This window comes from Spinacia oleracea, chromosome 2 (assembly GCF_020520425.1).
Source record: "Spinacia oleracea cultivar Varoflay chromosome 2, BTI_SOV_V1, whole genome shotgun sequence".
NCBI classification, from domain to species: domain Eukaryota; kingdom Viridiplantae; phylum Streptophyta; class Magnoliopsida; order Caryophyllales; family Amaranthaceae; genus Spinacia; species Spinacia oleracea.
The window spans coordinates 18,494,395-18,514,261 of NC_079488.1; the positions used below are offsets into that span (position 1 = coordinate 18,494,395).

Below are 19,867 nucleotides of genomic sequence, written 5' to 3' on the forward strand. Positions count from 1 at the left end.
TGATCGGAGTTTTGGTGACTCGCGATTTTCAGTTACCCTTGTTAGTGGGGTGACTTTATATATTCTAAGTAGTGCTTTTAGAATTTGGGAGGGGTTGTAGCCATTCTAAGGTTCGTTTTGCACGATTAAAGCTTAGGATTGAGCCCCTATGACATATGTATCGCATTAGCGTCGAGAATTTGCGATAAAATCGTCATTTCAAGCATTTTTAGAGTGTTTTTCTCAAGCCTCCAATTGTAGCTACGGGATTGGCTTGGTGCTATAATGCTTTGCATACGTTTTTATGCATTCATGGTGACACGGATCATGAATAGTTTGAACCAGACTCGTTTAGTGCGAGGTATGTTCGAGTAGTGACTTTGCTGCTTCTCTTGTAAATGTCGTATTGTGCGACATTGCCATGGTCAAGGTAGTCACATGTTGAAGTGTGCCTTGTGCCAGGTGCCTTTCTTTACCCATAATCATATTTGGAAAGCCTTTGACTTACTTGCAACATTGAGATAAACGCATACTTAGCTTAAACCAACGACACTTTATTATGTTCGAAAAAGTCTTTTAAAAATTATTTGAAAATTATTTAAAATACGAGTCCTACTGTGTACAATCCGAGGTGTCCTAAGTAGGTTGACTTATAGAAGGGTTCGTACAGGATTATATGAGTGAATCAAAATACTGTTACGATTTTGGAATGCTGTCTAAGGATTTGCTGGAGGCCAGGGTGCAGGCGTCAAGATACACTTGTGCCCGTTTGGCATATGCTTTAGGCTTTTAGGGCTATCTTTTCCGGAATTGCGGGAATATAAACCGTTTTCAAATTGACTTAGATTTACTTGGTGTATGTCTGCACAAAAGGTCAAGGTATACTTAGTTCTTTCCCCAGCTCTTTCATTTCAATTTTTAGCCCCCAGTTGTTGTTATGTCTCCCCATTAATGATGCTTTCAGATTTCGATTTTAGATGCCCGTGTCATATGTCTGAGTAGGGTGAGCCTTGGTTAAATGCCAAGTCCTATTGACAATGTCTGTTTTTTTTCAAAGGGGATTCGCAAGCATTTGAATTACCATGAACGGGTGCCCTGGGTTCGAAGGAACGATGGGGAAATAACGTAGAACAATTCTTTTATTGCAAGCTTACAACCTTTACTACTTGTTGGCGATTATGACTGTGCCTAGTGGTGAAAGAAGGTCTTTAAGAGAACGACTTATGTCTAGTGGTGAAAGAAGGCCTTTAAGTGAGTTAGTTCGCTTTAGGGAGGGTCAAGTCGGGTATTTTAGAGGTCATGGACACTTGCGCTAGCCCCCATTCAATTGAGGCAAAGCGGTCTTTTGAGTCTTGGCTAAGTGCCTAGGAGTGTGAGTGCTCCTTCTGGCAAGGGTACGTGCCCTTTATTATTTTTCGATGTGTGCTCATTAATTTTGGCATTTTGATGACTTGGATTCTTCCTTTGATTTAAATTTTTCTTTCGACTTGGATTGCAAGTAATTAAATTTCAATAAGGGACTTCTATTTTTATTCTTGTTTTTCTATAGGCTTTAACATTTTTGCAAATTGGTTGGACCGAATCATAGATTGCCTACGTATCCGCCTTAAATAGATTTAATTTGGAATAAGGTCTTGCGTAGTTCTTAGCCTAGAAAATGGTTTCTTTGGATGCCGATTTTAAACAAGTACGTTCTGAGGTGGAAACATATTATTTGAAACGGTAGAATAAGTGAAGTTTATTATTATTTTAATCTGCTGCCTTGCCGTAAGCCAAAATTTTTTTAATATTTTTTTTTGAGTACATGTATTTTTTGGTGGTAAGTATGTCTGAATACGTGTTGTACCCCTCCAAGTGTTCGTTATTTTTCCGTGCATGTGCGGATAAAATGACGAGCACTTCTGGACAAAATTTGGCAGGCAGAGAGAATTAGCGCCCAAGCTGGGGCGCTAAAGATTTCGGCGCCCAGTGTGGGCGCTGAAAATTATTTCTGGGCGGATCTTTTTTGGTGCGCTAAATGCTTCTTTTCCCTTTTTAGACGAACTTTAAAGGCGCTTTGCAAAGTATTTTTTTTATTATTTATTATTTTTTGTATTTTTCATTTGTCTTCTTTTTTATTCGTGACTCAAGACGGTTTGAAAGACGGGTTGAATGAGATAGGATAAGTTGTATAGGTATTAGTCGAGCACGAGGATCACATCAACCAAGGCCAATGAATACCATGGGGGCGGCTCAAGGGTATATCAACGGGATGTATCCACACAAGTTATATGGTCATTATGCTAATGGTGGTGCAAGAGCGGGTTTTGGGCTTTGGAAATAATGGGTATGACGCACGTGTCAATGGTCGTGCGTGGTTTGCGGTTGACAACAAGTTCAAGAACAAGAGTCGAGGTAATGGTTTCTTGGGTTATGGCAATGAGAACATGGATGGGTTAGATGAGCTGAACAGGGACCCCAGAGCGAATGCGTCTAAGAGCATAAGGATTGGAAAGGGTAGACATCGTAGAATTTTATGATTTAGATTGGTTGACTCAATTCTTTTCCTTCGTTTACTTGGGTAGGTTTCGCACTTTGGGAGGTACGGGCTAAGTATTTCATGGCTCTTTTTCGCTCTCCCTTTTCTCTTTCTCTTTTTTAAGCATTTCGTGGCTTGCTCTTTTCGCTCTCCCTTTTCTCTTTCTATTTTTTCCTTTTTGTATGGGATTTCTCCCCAATATAAATCCTTCAATTTTTTTTATTTGGGCTAAAAGGTAGATGGTTATGGTCTTTGAGTCACGAGGCGAGACTGAGTGAGCCTCGTTTGGTACGCCTATAGTGGACCTTTAATTTTAGTAGGCCTAGGGTGGACCTTTAAATTATCTTACTTTGCAAGCGTATTTAGTCGTTTCTTAAAATGTGCAAATAGCGTAGATTCAAAATGTTGTTTTTACCTTATTGAAATTTAACGAAAGAATTACATCGAAAATAATTTTTTACAGTTTCCGGGATTTAATTGGAAGTTGTGATTTAGACTCAAACTTTCATTAATTTTCTGATTATAACCCGTGTAGGAATACAAGGAGGTGGCCTAGACTCAAAATAATGACGTGGCGTAAGCCTATAATACTTGACCAAGCAACTCTCAGACTTAGGCTAATTGGACCATAACTTTCGTTGGTTGACACTTTAGATTTTAACCCTTGGGTGTTCATTTGTCATGCTCCATTTTGTTTAATGTTGGCAAGGTAGTTAATTGGGGAGATCGAATTTTTATTTTTGCAAGACTAGAATCATTAGTGCGGCTTCTCTCTTAGTGTGTATTGCTTTACCCAAATGGTAGCCTTATGGTATGCCGATTTAGGTATTTTCATGGTCGGTCATGTTGCATTCATGGAAAATCTTTTAGTCCGTACTTAGTAGTATTTCAAGGAGCGAGTGACTCGAGAGGACTATGATAGTCGTGACCCAATGTGATTATAAGCCTTGGGGCCATTAATTTTTTTCTTTGCCAATGGTATTAACACCTTAGGTTCACTTTGGGGGTTGTGCGACTATGGGGGAATAATTTCCAGAATGTGACCGTTTCCATTTTGCAAATACATAACATATTCTTTTTATTGGTGAGAGAGAGTATCGAGGCCGTGGATTCCTAGCAAGGGATGACAATTACATATGGGTGCTCATTGATTTAAATGTTAGGAAGGGAGACTCAATATGGTTTAACCTTTTAGCTTGCAGAACAACACCAAGTATTAGGACCGATTCTATGGATAAGACAACTAAGACTTAGGATTTGGATTGTATTTTGGCATAGCCTAGTCTAGACTCGGATTTATTTGAACATTTATTTTTTTCTTGAAGACTTTATTCGAACATTATTTTTTGAATATTTTGCCCATGTGACATTCAAGGTCGTTTAATTAGCATGCTCGGTTTTGGTGCCGAGCATTGTCGTCGTAGGAGGCCTAACAACGACACAAAGAGTTATTTATTTTTTTATTTTTTAGTCGCTTTTAGAGTCGAGTGCCTTTTCATACGCCCCTGCAGCAATTTTTACGAAAAGTTTTTTTTTTGCTACGTATATTTTTTCATGCGCGGGCACCGAGGCTGTTGTGCCTGACCAAAAGGCCAGGCAGCAACTTCAGCGCCCAGCAGTGGGCGTGAGAAATTTTGGCGCCCAGCCAGGGGCGTTGAAAATGCGTTCCTGGCTGGTTCTCGTTTTCTGTTTGCGTATACTTTTGTCTTTGCGACTTGATTTTGCGCGCTTGCCTTATAACGTCCTTTACGCGTTGTACAACGTTTGTGGGATTCGTTATGGGCCATCCCGAACGTCGCTTATTTTTGTGGCGATCGTTCGGGTTTGCGGAACGCGTACTTCGGTATAACTCTTTGGCAAATTAGTCTATGAATGTTTGGGCAATTTTTAAGGTCGTTGGTTTTCTAGGATAGTTTGTCACACACAATCACATATTTCGCTACACATAACTAACATTCATCATGAGGCGATAATAACATGTCATGTAGTTTATGATAGGCTTCTATGGGTAGTTATTTGCGCCTGGCTTGGTACCGCTTCTATCGTAGATCCAACACATGCCCCGGTCGAGGTAGTGTCTTCAATAGACGAATTTCGCTCAAGAGGCCAACCCGCAAGTGCAAGCCAAGGGGGCATGCAGGCGAGAGGGACCTAATGAGCGAGCGATTGGGTTCGGGATAGGTGTACTACCTGCACAAGTACCGAGTGGGCAACATGCGCGGCGTATGCACCCCCCTATTGGCGAAAAAAGTTATCCTTAGTCCCAACTCCCTAGGGAGCCGAGATTCGTTATGCGGTTCTGCCCGTTCACATTAATATGCTGATTTTCAGGTCGTCCCAACTTGATGGGGAAATAAACGCGGGGTAGGATCGTTTCACCCTTTGGCTATTTTGATTACCTACAAGCACGAGTATTTCCTTCACTATCCCCAGCGGAGTCGCCACTGTGAGGGGGTCGAAAAAGCGCGAGGCTAATGCGTGACCTCGTCCCTCATGGGTGTGACGATTCTTTTTATTCAATCAAGTGTAATTGGATTTCCTGTGAGTATACACCCAATTGACTAGTAATATAGGAGTCGCCATTCAGTTTTTAACGACAATGAGAAAAACTGACAAAATCCGGTAATCGTGACATAAAGGGAGTGCAATTATGTTTGACCACGACAGCCGTAGGTTCCCTTGTGATCCCTGGTGTGGGGATCTCTCAATATACACCCGCAAGGTAGAGATTGAGGGTTCGGGGGACTGTAACTACCGAGAGGAGTACTTCGCTCGTCGATAACTCCAGAGGCAGGATATCCTTACTAGCTCAACATAAATAATTGAAGGGACATGCGTTAACTATTAAACTAATCTGAGTTGATTTTAGCAATATGCAACATATAATACTAATTCGATCGTGATTATCTGATTTAAATAGCATTAAGGGACCTAGCATGGTAATCCGATTTCCCAAAAATATCATATTTGTTAGGCGTGATAGAACAATCAGATTAGGTTAGTTTAACAGTTCATAAAAAGGGCGAGGAAAGCAGTTAAATCATCGAAAAGGGACACATTACGACGCACCCTTGAGAGGTGCGTCACGGTTCTCAGAAAACTAACCACTTTGACTTTGCTATTTCTCTTTTTTATTTAACGAATCTCGATTATGGGACAGGATACGTTCTGTTCGATTTATGGATCGATTGCGACAGAACGCGTGAAAAATTTCGCAGCGAGAGGCTTAGGCTAAGGGTTGGAGTCAATACTCAGAATATATTTGTGTGTTGTTGTGTGTTTTTTACGTCGAATTTAGGGGTCTATTTATAGGGAAGAGTTCGTGGAAAGATAGAATTGCAGAGTTCTAATCCATAAAGAATTAGGAAAAAACACGTACCAAGGTAATTCCAGCGCCCAGGCCTGGGCGCCGAAGATTTTGAAGGAAATAATGCCCTTGGTCCAAGTATGCATTCTATGTTAAGTCTAATAAATGCGGTTCAGTATTAATTAACAAGTTAATAATTCAGTGAGATCAAGTGAGCTGAATGCCTAGCTAGAGGCCGCTTCAGTTCAAGTGGAATTAATGATATTAATCCACAGCTTACTCTTGACTGAACCCGTAGGGTCACACAAATAGTACGTAAACGGATCAAGTATTTAATAGCATTAAATACTCCATCTATGAATATTCGGAACCGACGGATCTTGGTTTCAGTGGGAGCTAAGATCGTCACAGGCAAGGAATGAATACTCCGGAAACGATGATATTGCCGGAAACGGAAATATGGATCGTATCGGAAATATAAATATTATCCAAGTCGTAGATGTTGCCGGAAACGGAAACATGGTACGTGTCGGAAAATATTATCGGAAATGGAAATATTGCCAGAATCGGAAATATTGCCGGAAACGGAAATATTGTCAGAATCGGAAATATTACCGGAATCGGAAAATAATTCCGGAAACGGAAATATTAAATATTTGTTCGAAACGGAAATTAATTCCGGAATCGGAAATATTAAATATTGTTCGTATCGGAAATGAATTCCGGAATCGGAAAATTTAATCGGAAGCGCATCGTACGAATAAGCATCGGACGAGGCCTGCCGGACGAGGCCCAGCACGAAGCCAGGCCATCGCCCAGCAAGCCAAGCGCGCCGCACAAACAGCCACGCCAGGCCCAGCGCAAGGCCAGGCCCAGCAGGCTGCGCGCACAAACAGCCACGCCAGGCGCAGCGCGCGCGGGCGCTGAGTGGGCTGCTGCTCGCGCGCACGCATGGGGCCCATCGTGGCTGCCGTGCGTGTGTGTGCAAGTGTTTGTGTTCGTGCACGTTTCCTAAAACATGCAGAGTTCGGTTAATGATTAAATTCCTAATTCTATTTGATAAATTAATTAAATTAGAGTTCTTATAGGATTCTAGGTTTAATTAATTTGTATCTGAATAGGATTTCGATTCCCTTTCCATACCGCTATAAATATGAGGCTAGGGCTCACAATTTATAACACAAGTTTAAAAGTATTCAAAGTGAGTTTTTGAGAGAAAAATTCAGTCACACATTTGCCTATAAAGTGCCGAAAATAATAGTACCTTAAGGGCGATTCTAGTTGGTCAATCTTAAGGCGGATCCGGACGTGCTGTGGACTATCTACGGAGGGACGACACTTGGAGTCCTAAAGACTTGTTCTTGTTCGGTTCGGGCGCAGCTAGGGAAGGCACGCAACAAAGAGTATGCATCTAATCTATGCTAAATGATTATGTGTAAATAATATGTTTTCCTGGGTTTATGGTTTTTCCACATGATTTATGAATTGTCATATGTATCATAACCTAACAGTGGTATCACGAGCCCCTTATTATTTTCATAATCTAAATTGCATGAACATGGTTAAATATTACAAATTTGCAAGAATTAAAAGGGGTGATTAATTTTCGTAATTGTTAATTAATTGCAAATTGCGTTTATTTAATTATACGTACGCAGTTTTTCGGCAGTTTCTTCGTTACTCATCCGAATTGAGTGATTTTTGTGTCAATTCCGCATGTAAAAGGCATTCTAAAATTTTGACAAAAATAGTCTTTTTCTGCCGAACCCAGAATTCTCAAATTCGAAGCCTAACTATGACTTTTCGAAGGTTTTAGTTTTTCGAATGCAAAATTTCGTAAATTTAAGATGTTAAATTAAATGTTTGCGATTCTTGTTGATAAATCTTGAATTTTTTATTGACCTACTGCATATGTTTAACAAGTTTGAATGCCTAGTCTTGTTAATTATGCAATCTAATTTGTAATTATGATTAATTTGTTGAAAATTAGAATAATTTAGAATTAATTTGATTTTCATAATTAATTGTAATTTAATTAGAAACCTATGATTAAAAACCACCATAAAAATTGTAAATTTACGATAAATTTTAATTTTTATGACCTAGACTTGAATCCATAACAATCGGAAATCAATTGGATAATAAATTTTCGATTTTTCGCCCTAAAATTATGAAATTAATATTATTTATTAATTTGTCATTAATTTTAAATATAAATTTTAAATTTTATGCGATTCGTTCATATAACTTGCACGCACGAGGCAATGGACGCTTCGTGTTACCCTTAAGGGGTGTTGTATAATGCGGGCATGCGACGACGAGCAAGGGAGCTCGTCGCCCGTGCGGCACGAATGCAATGAGCAAGGGCGTAGTGCACGAGCACAAGGCAGCAGCCCTGCCTTGTGTCGTGTGCCACGACCAATGGACGAATGGGCATGGGCGTAGGGCGAGCCAAGGCAGTCGCGTGTGGGCAGCAAGCGAGCTGCGCCACAACGCGCGCTGCCTCGCACAAGAGCGCGCAGCCTCGCGCGCAGCGAGCGCAAGCTCGCGTGCCACGAGCGCTGCGCCTAGCATTGCTCGCGCGCACAGCGAGCGATGTCGCCCGCCCAGCGAGCGATGTCGCGCGCCCAGCGAGCGATGGCTCGCGCGCCCAGCGAGCGATGTCGCGCGCCCAGCGAGCGATGTCGCGCGCGCACTGCGAGCGATAGCCCGCGTGCGATGAGCGCTGGCGCGCGCAGCGAGTACCAATGCGTGCGGAGGCTTGCGATAGGGATGCAGCAGCTATGCGACGAGCGCATGGGCTGCGCGCACATGGCCAGCAATGGCTGTGTGCGTGCGGCCCATGGGCGTGCTACGCGTAGGGTGTTTGCGTTACGATTAGATCGTTCTGAATGTTTAATTTGAAAATTTCAGTTCACGTAATTTTAATTAATTTTAAATTTAATAATTTAAATTATTTTCTTGGATTTTAATTTTGAATATTATAATTATAATAAATGTTATTTATTCTAATTATTTTACTAAAATTAAAATCATGAATTAATTTAAATGCGACTGAAATTAAATTAAACTTTTTGGATTCAATTATAAATTTATATGAGCTTTAAATTTTAATTAAATTTGTATGTTTCCGGTTAGACTAGAAATACATTTTTATGTTTAAAATTGGTAAAGCATATGAATTTATTGGTTTAAGTGGGAGCGTTTTTTAGTCATAAACTCTTGATTAGGTCTACAAATCCTTAAGGTTAAAACAACTTGACTAGAATTAATAAGGACTGAATAATTGGTAGATTATTGGTGCCCTTGATTAATTGCTGCAAATGTTTACGTGATGCATAATGTGTTTTACTAACCAGCTATGTGGGCCATTCATGATAATGAATGGGTGAATGGTATATATTGTATATGTACTGTTTTGCAGGTTATGAAGTGACTAGTATGGCCCAAATAGGATAGAAAATATGGTCTGCGTACCATTAATTTGAATGTAATTGGTCTAAAGTACCAAAGTTATTTTTCAATTCAAATATGGTCTGCGAACCATCAAATAGTTGTAATTAGTTATAGCTTATCCTATTTGAAGAAAATGGTGCCTCCCACGGAGATTTTCAAGACGGACTTTGAAGTCAAAGCTTCAAGATGAAGTCGGGCCATACTAGATCACAAATATCTTATGCATGTTTTAAGTTATTTATTGTTTTAAATATGTCTTAAAATGCATGAGATCAAAAGCTTGATTATGTTGCATGATTAAGGATTTTAGTTCACTTAAAATCTAACCAACATAGTAAGAGCCTTAAGTTCCAAACTTAAAAAATTGAGTTAAAAGGTGCCATGCCAAAATATACACTTGCTTGGATATCCTTTACATCAATCTAGTAATAGTTTTCGCTCAGCGAGGTGTTACTTATTGGTCCTAAAGGGGCAAGGTACACAAATAATTGTGAGTACATGTTAGTTTTGGTGAAACTCAACGATATAAGTAAGGAGTCCTTTTATGTCGTGGCAAATTCGATAGGTTTACCTAATAAGTTCTTAGACGTACCTATCAACCAAGAATAGTTTCTAGACTATTAGCAAAAGGCTTTTGCTTACCTAAGATGTTCTAGGATTAAGTCGACAAACTGTGCTTAGTTCTTCAATGATTTTAGGATCTTGGAATCATTTTATTCACACCTGCCGGAACACATAATTTGAATAAAATGCTTAATGAACATTGAATTATGCATGTATGCTAGAATTTAAGTTTATTAAGAGAAACTGTGAATGGTTATTTATTTGTTTATTCTTTTCAATTGTAGTTTTTAATATGGCAAACAACAATTCATTCAACATTCGATCAATTCTCGAAAAGGAGAAGTTGAACGGGAAAAACTTCCTTGACTGGCAAAGGAACTTGCAAATAGTTCTTATGCAGGAAGAAAAGGAGTATGTCCTAGATGAGGCGATGCCCGAAGCTGCAGGCGACGGGGTCACTCAGGCAGCCCTCAATCGTTGGATTGATGCCAACAAGGATGTGAAATGTCTAATGCTCGCCACCATGAGTGCGGATCTGCAGAAAACGTTCATCAACTCAGATGCTTTCACAATCATCAGTGAGTTGAAGAACATGTTCCAAGATCTGGCTCGAGTCGAAAGATTCGAGACTCATAGGCAAATTCTTGAGACCAAGCTTAAGAAAGGCGAGCCCGTAAGTCCACATGTTCTCAAAATGATTGGACTCATTGAGAATATGAGTCGGCTGGATCAGCAATTTTCTCAGGAAATGGCTATAGACACCATCCTCCATTCTCTTCATAGCGGGTATGATCAGTTCAAACTGAACTACAGTATGAATAGTCTGGACAAAACGCTCACTGAGCTTCACGGTATGCTGAAGACCGCTGAAAAGACGCTCAAAAGTGATAAGCAGGATGTGCTTATGGTGCGTGGGGGCAAGTTCAAGAAATCTGGAAAGAAGAGGAATGCTAAGAAAGGTGGCAACAAAGCCAGCCCAACTAAGCAAACTGGCGCCAAATCTGCAAAGAGAAAGGTCAGTCAACCCACTTCTGAATCCGAATGCTTCTACTGCAAGAAGAAGGGGCATTGGAAGAGAGATTGCTTGAAGCTAAAGGAAGATCAGAAGAACGGAACAGTCGTTCCATCTTCAGGTATTTTCGTTATAGACTGTATACTTGCTAATTCAACTTCTTGGGTATTAGATACAGGTTGTGGCTCACACTTATGTTCCAATCCACAGGGACTAAGAAGAAGTAGAAAGTTAAGCAAGGGTGAAGTCGACCTACGAGTGGGAAATGGAGCACGGATTGCTGCATTAGCTGTAGGAACTTACTATTTGTCGTTGCCCTCCGGGCTAGTTTTGGAACTGGAAGAATGTTTCCATGTTCCAAGTCTTACTAAAAACATCATTTCAGTTTCTTGCTTAGATGCTAAGGGATTTTCCTTTATAATAAAAGACAATAGTTGTTCGTTTTATTTTAAAGAGATGTTTTATGGATCTGCTAGATTAGTCAATGGACTTTATTTATTAGATCACGACAAACAAGTATATAACATAAATACCAAAAAGGCCAAAAAGGATGATTCAGATCTCACCTATCTGTGGCATTGTCGATTAGGCCATATAAACTTGAAACGCTTAGAAAGACTTCAAAGAGAAGGAATTCTAGAACCATTTGACTTAGAGGATTATGGTAAATGCGAATCATGTTTACTTGGCAAAATGACGAAGCAACCTTTCTCTAAAGTTGGAGAAAGAGCAAATGAACCATTGGGTTTAATCCATACAGATGTATGTGGACCAATGAGTACAAATGCTAGAGGTGGTTCACCTCGAAGAAATTCGAGTCGAACAACAAACTCTAGAGAATGCTCAAGATGACATTCAGGATGAAACTCAGAGATCTTTAGAAGAATCTGGTGAGAATCATGGTCAATCTAGAAATGTTACCCCGCGTAGATCGCAAAGATATAGATCTCAACCGGAAAGGTACTTAGGTATTTTGACGAACGAGAGCTATGACGTTCTATTACTTGAAAGTGATGAACCTGCGACTTACAAGCAAGCTATGACGAGCCCTAGCTCCAAGCAATGGCAAGAAGCCATGCAATCTGAATTAGACTCCATGTCTGAAAACCAAGTATGGGATTTGGTCGATTTGCCAGATGGCTACCAAGCCATTGGAAGCAAATGGGTTTTCAAACTGAAAAAGGACAAGGATGGGAAACTTGAAGTTTTCAAAGCTAGATTGGTTGCAAAAGGTTACAGGCAAGTCCACGGTGTGGATTACGATGAAACCTTTTCACCAGTTGCAATGCTAAAGTCTATTCGAATAATGTTAGCAATCGCTGCATATTACGATTACGAAATATGGCAGATGGATGTCAAAACTGCTTTCTTAAACGGCGTTTTAACAGAAACTGTGTTTATGACACAGCCTGAAGGTTTTGAGGATCCAAAGAATGCTAAAAAGGTATGCAAGCTAAAGAAGTCAATCTACGGATTGAAGCAGGCATCCAGGAGCTGGAATATACGTTTTGATGAAGCAGTCAGTGACTTTGGTTTCATCAAGAAAGCGGACGAATCTTGTGTATACAAGAAGGTCAGTGGGAGCAAAATTGCTTTCCTAGTATTATATGTCGACGACATATTGCTTGTCGGAAATGACATTCCTATGTTGAACTCTGTCAAGATTTGGCTTGGGAAATGTTTTTCGATGAAGGATCTAGGAGAAGCACAGTACATATTGGGCATCAAGATTTACAGAGATAGATCTAAAAAGATGATTGGACTTAGTCAAAGCACTTATATCAATAAGGTGCTTGATAGGTTCAAGATGGCGGACTCCAAGCGAGGCTACCTACCCATGTCTCATGGAATGACTCTAAGCAAGACTCAGTGCCCAAAAACACTTGATGAGCGTAGACGAATGAATGGGATTCCATATGCATCATTGATTGGTTCAATAATGTATGCTATGATATGTACACGCCCGGATGTTGCGTACGCACTCAGTGCTACGAGCAGATACCAGTCAGACCCAGGAGAGGCGCATTGGACTGCTGCCAAGAACATTCTGAAGTACCTGAAAAGGCACAAAGATGACTTCCTGGTCTATGGTGGAGATGATGAATTAATTGTTAAAGGCTATACGGACGCAAGTTTCCAAACCGACAAAGATGATTTCAGATCACAGTCTGGGTTTGTCTTCTGCCTCAACGGAGGAGCAGTAAGCTGGAAAAGTGCTAAGCAAAGCACCATTGCGGATTCTACAACTGAAGCGGAGTACATTGCTGCACATGAAGCAGCAAAGGAAGCTATATGGCTAAGGAAGTTCATAGGAGAACTTGGTGTAGTCCCCTCCATTAAAGGACCAATAGCCCTGTATTGTGATAATAACGGAGCTATTGCACAGGCAAAAGAGCCTAGACACCACCAGAGAGTCAAGCATGTACTTCGTAGATTTCACCTTCTACGAGAGTTCGTTGAAAGAAAAGAAGTCGAGATAAGCAAAATTGGAACTGATGACAACATATCAGATCCATTAACTAAACCTCTGCCGCAGGCGAAGCACAACTCGCACACTGCAGCTATGGGAATCAAGCATATTGGAGAATGGCTTTGATGTCTCTGTTTAATGTTTTAAAGTTTTAGAGTTTAAATCTTTGTAAAACATTATTGGTTAATCATTCACAATAAATGAAAAGAATTCATTTTTCCATTTAATTTGTGGTTTATTAAATGATGAGTCCCTTCAATTTGACGATATATTCAAGATAGACTGACAGGACCAGTCCTGTGACTAAGAAATGTCTATCAAGTGAACTTGAATGTCAAAGGTTGAAAATGGTCCCTAATCGGAGTTTTCTATAAAATTGGACGCATAGAAAACGTTAGACGATTAGAATGCAAGATGACTAGTAGTTCTGTTTCTTGAACTATGTGGACATGGCAATGTCATAATCATTTGCATAGATACTTACTTTGGGAAGACTAGTATCGGACGAGACCTATGAAACTTTACTGTAAGAGATGAAAGTCTGTCATAAGTAAATTTCATTAAATTATTAGACACTAAATCCTCAATACCTGAGTGATTTGAGATTACTTGTTTGAGAACTGGTTGCTTTGACGTTGACCAACCGTCGCACCGTAAAAGGAGGCTATAAAGGCAACGCTCAGGTAATCACCTATCAAACGAAGTCTAATCTCAAGATCGCAAGATTGGGATTGTCCTCCCATAAATCGGGATGAGATGCTTAAAAGTTGTACAAGGCCACTCGGAGAGCTAGAAACTGTGAAATGCATGGCCGTGCTCGGATGAATCATAGGCTATGATTATCTGTTTATTTGATCAGTTGAACTCTGAAACCGAGGAACACCTCTGGACATAATAAGGATGACAACTCTTACCTTATGTTCAAGAGCAAGCATCGAGTGACAAAGGAATTAGGAAATGCACACTTGTCCCTAAGGACAAGTGGGAGACTGAAGGAAATAATGCCCTTGGTCCAAGTATGCATTCTATGTTAAGTCTAATAAATGCGGTTCAGTATTAATTAACAAGTTAATAATTCAGTGAGATCAAGTGAGCTGAATGCCTAGCTAGAGGCCGCTTCAGTTCAAGTGGAATTAATGATATTAATCCACAGCTTACTCTTGACTGAACCCGTAGGGTCACACAAATAGTACGTAAACGGATCAAGTATTTAATAGCATTAAATACTCCATCTATGAATATTCGGAACCGACGGATCTTGGTTTCAGTGGGAGCTAAGATCGTCACAGGCAAGGAATGAATACTCCGGAAACGATGATATTGCCGGAAACGGAAATATGGATCGTATCGGAAATATAAATATTATCCAAGTCGTAGATGTTGCCGGAAACGGAAACATGGTACGTGTCGGAAAATATTATCGGAAATGGAAATATTGCCAGAATCGGAAATATTGCCGGAAACGGAAATATTGTCAGAATCGGAAATATTACCGGAATCGGAAAATAATTCCGGAAACGGAAATATTAAATATTTGTTCGAAACGGAAATTAATTCCGGAATCGGAAATATTAAATATTGTTCGTATCGGAAATGAATTCCGGAATCGGAAAATTTAATCGGAAGCGCATCGTACGAATAAGCATCGGACGAGGCCTGCCGGACGAGGCCCAGCACGAAGCCAGGCCATCGCCCAGCAAGCCAAGCGCGCCGCACAAACAGCCACGCCAGGCCCAGCGCAAGGCCAGGCCCAGCAGGCTGCGCGCAGCGCGCAGCGCGCGCGGGCGCTGAGTGGGCTGCTGCTCGCGCGCACGCATGGGGCCCATCGTGGCTGTCGTGCGTGTGTGTGCAAGTGTTTGTGTTCGTGCACGTTTCCTAAAACATGCAGAGTTCGGTTAATGATTAAATTCCTAATTCTATTTGATAAATTAATTAAATTAGAGTTCTTATAGGATTCTAGGTTTAATTAATTTGTATCTGAATAGGATTTCGATTCCCTTTCCATACCGCTATAAATATGAGGCTAGGGCTCACAATTTATAACACAAGTTTAAAAGTATTCAAAGTGAGTTTTTGAGAGAAAAATTCAGTCACACATTTGCCTATAAAGTGCCGAAAATAATAGTACCTTAAGGGCGATTCTAGTTGGTCAATCTTAAGGCGGATCCGGACGTGCTGTGGACTATCTACGGAGGGACGACACTTGGAGTCCTAAAGACTTGTTCTTGTTCGGTTCGGGCGCAGCTAGGGAAGGCACGCAACAAAGAGTATGCATCTAATCTATGCTAAATGATTATGTGTAAATAATATGTTTTCCTGGGTTTATGGTTTTTCCGCATGATTTATGAATTGTCATATGTATCATAACCTAACAGATTTCGGCGCCCAGAGCCAGGCGTTGAAAATAGGGTCTGGGCTGTTTTCTTTAGTCAGATTCGGATTCCTGAAATCCGTAGAGTTTGAGATTAATTCGAGTCTTTTAGCGCGTATCAATTTTGTGACGGAATGCGTCTAGGCCCGTTACGAACTCTAGGCTCGTTAGGATTTTAATTAATACGTGATTCTTATTTCCGAATCCTATTAGGAATAGGATTCTCGCGGTTTTCTATCTCATTTAGGATTTATGTTGGAGTGCAACACCTAATTCTGACATGTTTCTATCCTTTATGATTTGCCACTTTTAGAAGCTACCTTTTACGGTAATTTACTATTTTTAGCAGGTTTCCATAAATAGCAGGTTTCGGGTGAAATGAAATGGGGAATCGAGATTCGTTTATTTTATAGGAGATGCGTTGTCAAGTGGAGTTTTTATGCTTTCATCATCGAACCTTTCCCTTGCGGGAACGGGGACAAAAGTAGGTGTCTACACGTTTCTGGTACTCTTCCACGGAGGTGGTCTGCGTGGCGGCCAGCCATTGCTCGTGAAGAGTTCCGGCGTTAATAGGTCTGTACTTCAGCAAGACCCTCGCCTTAAGTGCCGCCCATGATCTCATCGGATTCCGCCGTGATTCGAAGGTGAACCACCGCAAGGCGTCGCCTTCCATCGATACTAATGCAGCATCCAACTTTTCCTCCTCTGTTAACTTATAAAAATCGAAATATCTCTCCCTTCTCAATATCCAACCATCTGGATCTCCCCCTTCAAACGCCGGCATATCTAGTTTTCTGTATCTCCAATTTCCACCTCTTCCACCGCCATCAAACCCTCCTCTGCCGAACCGGTTGTTTGGTCGACTTTCAGAATACTCGTCTTCCCCATTTGGAGTGTGGCCTGCATTAGGTTGGTTAGCCAGTAAAGCCTTAATGTCATCCTGGAACTTCTCCTGATTCTTCTTAATCAACTCCATCTGAGAAATTTGTTCCTCCCTGAAACGGTCGAGCCTTCCCTCTAGACGGAGAGTTGCTGTGTCTACTTGCTCTGAACTCTTAGCCATGAGATTTTCGGCCAAGGTGTTCTGAAATACCTCCATACTCTCTGCCATAATCTGCTGAATGTTACTTTCCAAGCCCCCTATTCGCTGATTAACTTCCTCCAGACCAGCCTCTAACGCCTCAAAACGTTGGGAGTTTGGAAGCACCATGGTGGCTGACTTCCCGTGCTTCCTGGGACCGTACCGCTCTGATACCAAGTGAGATTAACTCACTTCCCTTCACCTGAAACACAGACCAAATAATACTCCACAAGACAGACCCAAATAGAAGAAGATAGCTTTGATTTCAGAATTGTTCAAAGAGTGCAGTCGTACAAAATAGTAGCTTGAGGCTACAACTCTCAAAGGTAGTAACTTTAGGTTACAACTCTCAAAATGACTACACAAAATACAAGCTACCCTTCTCTTCCTTTTCTTTTCCTATTTATACAAGCAGATGCAAGTACACTTTAATTAATGTTAGCTGTTGCTGTTTTTTGTCAGGTATTGCCAAAAACTTCTGCTCCACCTTCAGCTGCGTTGTTGTGGTTGTTTGCCCTCACTTTGCTGCGCATGCTATACACCAAGATAGGTGGGTCAGGTTTGGTGTAGCCGTTGTGGTCCATTACACTCACACAATTGGTTGTGCACAGACACACACACCTTAAAATAAGCTTATAAACTCCTATATATGGAACCCCATACTGCCTCTAAACATACTAGTATGATAAAGCTAAACAACAAACCTTCATGGAACAACCATCCACAAGATGTTCTTCTAATTTTTTTTTAATTTTACATACATTTATAAAATAAGTGTGAGTTTATATGTTCTTACTTTATTGGGCACCATTTAGTTGTTCTTGCCCTAGTATTATGTCTTTGGCATGAAACATTAGTTGACTATAATTATGTTCTTACTTCATTTAAGTCCAATAAGTGATGTTGTAAACGGTGATAACCCATCATCTTTATTTGGGTATAAATTTTACCAATATTGTGAATTATTTTCAGTTCTCGAAAATACTGTAATGGGAGATCAATTGTTGGATGATGGAATTTAAAAGTACAGCTTCCGATTTCAGTTGTTTCACAAAGATGGGACAAACTCTGCCATCGATGTAGATTGATTCCATTCTTGCTATCCAGTGGCGAAGATTAATCTTTTATCTATCATTAGTAAATTAAGTTCCTATTCAGCAGAAAATCTCAAATGTACAACCAAAAAGTTCAGCTGCATAATTAGTAGAATCAAACAAATGATATTTTTTGTTAATAGAAACAACCACATTAAGATACCAAGCAAAACATTTTTTAGTTTGTGTAAATATTTTTCCCTAGAGCTACATATTCACTACTCCGTATAAGATGCAAGGGAAAAGCACAACAGTCCCACATCAATCAGGAAATAAGATCCAAATAACAATTGCAATATAAATAACTGAGGCAACTACTTGATCACTCACGCAGCCACGCAGTGAGCACAAAGCGAACTATTCTTTCGCCTTTTACTAAAGAATACCGTGTGTTCGCTGCATTCAGTGGCATACGTTTATTTTTGGAGGGAGTTCTTTCATAGAAGCTTCCAACAATTTAGTGCAAATTTCTCCTTAGCTGTCTAACTGTGTGGTAAGGTAATCTAATGGAAGTGCATGCCTCTTCATTTCAATATATTCTCCTTAACTTTCCCATGTCTGAAACATTATGGTGCTCTAGGAGAGTACACACACTTATACAAACCATGTGTAACAGCATTTGACAAAATAAAAAGAAAATTAACTCATGCTTGTTATTATTAGACCTCCAACAAACCACATTCATTCAAACAAAATAAAGGAATATCCATCATAGAATAATACTTGGGGTTTACGGTCTAATAATAACAAGCATGAGTTAATTTTCGCTAGATCCGTAGCATAATTATATAAATTATTTACATTTCAAATGGATTAACAACTCTATAACCACCTTTTTTTGTGAGTTAACTGTTAGGAAATAATATGCAAATTTCCTTTAGAATTAGATTATTGGGAATAAAACTTTAGTAGAAATAACACAAATAAATTGACAAATAGTTGTATCTCTAACTATGCTGCAAAATTTATACCGAATATGATAAAACAACAAGTGTTTACAACACTACAAACCCCAATTACACAAAAGAATTTTCTCTAAATTCTTTGAAAGCTTTTCTCTCCCTCTAAGCTTATGTTTTATTTTCTTTTTTAGGATGATATAATATATGATTTCAAACTTCATATATATAGTTTTCAGACTTGCTAAAAGTGGTTATCTAAATTTAGCAAATTGATATCTTCCTTTGAATATTTTAAGCTTTCTAAATTTTCAAAGGATTATGTTGATTTACTATTTTATTTTTAGCTAAAAATAATTGATGATTATTAATCATCTAACAATCTCCCACTTGAAGACTGATTTTAATCTGTCTTCACACCTTACTCATGCAGCACAACTTTCTCATTTGTAGGCCAACTAAAGTTGAACACAACTTCAGTTTGTCAATAGTCACCGTCTTTGTTAACATATCTGCAGGATTCTTAATTCCTTGAATTTTCTCCAATTTTAACACTTCATCCTCTAGTAAAGATCGAATAAAATTATATCGAAGACCAATATGCTTTGTTCGAGAATGGGATGCTGAATTCTTTGCCAAGTGTATCGCACTCTGACTATCACTATATAGAACATTATTCTCCTTCTTAAATCCCAACTCAGTTAACAAACCTTGAAGCCATATCATCAATTTACTGGCTTCAGTTACTGCTACGTATTCAGCCTCTGTAGTGGATAAAGCAACAATCTTCTGTAACTGCGACATCCAAATAACCGTTGTATTTCCAACTGTGAATATATAGCCGGTGGTGCTCTTTCTATTGTCGACTTCACCTCCAAAGTCTGCATCTACATAACCTTGTACTTTTAATTCACCTTTACCAAAGTACAAACACTTATCTGTGGTACCTCGTAGATACCTCAAAATCCATTTCACTGCTTCCCAATGAACTTTTCTGGATTTGACATAAACCTCCTAACAACTCCCACTGCATTATCTGGCCTTGTACAAACCATTGCGTACATCAAACTCCCAATGGCTGAGGCATAAGGAACCTTAGCCATATAATCTTTATCT

The 19,867-nt window shown here is 39.8% G+C and overlaps 1 protein-coding gene and 1 non-coding gene across 2 annotated transcripts in view; one reads left to right on the forward strand and one right to left on the reverse strand.

Moving 5' to 3' along the window:
* Positions 1 to 19,867, reverse strand: part of LOC130467761 (PR5-like receptor kinase) — a 75,296-nt gene that overhangs the window by 47,801 nt on the left and 7,628 nt on the right. The gene's annotated exons all lie outside the window — the stretch shown is intronic.
* On the forward strand, positions 18,185 to 18,300 carry LOC130468191 (U5 spliceosomal RNA). The gene has a single exon (XR_008928612.1). It is a non-coding gene; the product is annotated as a U5 spliceosomal RNA (small nuclear RNA).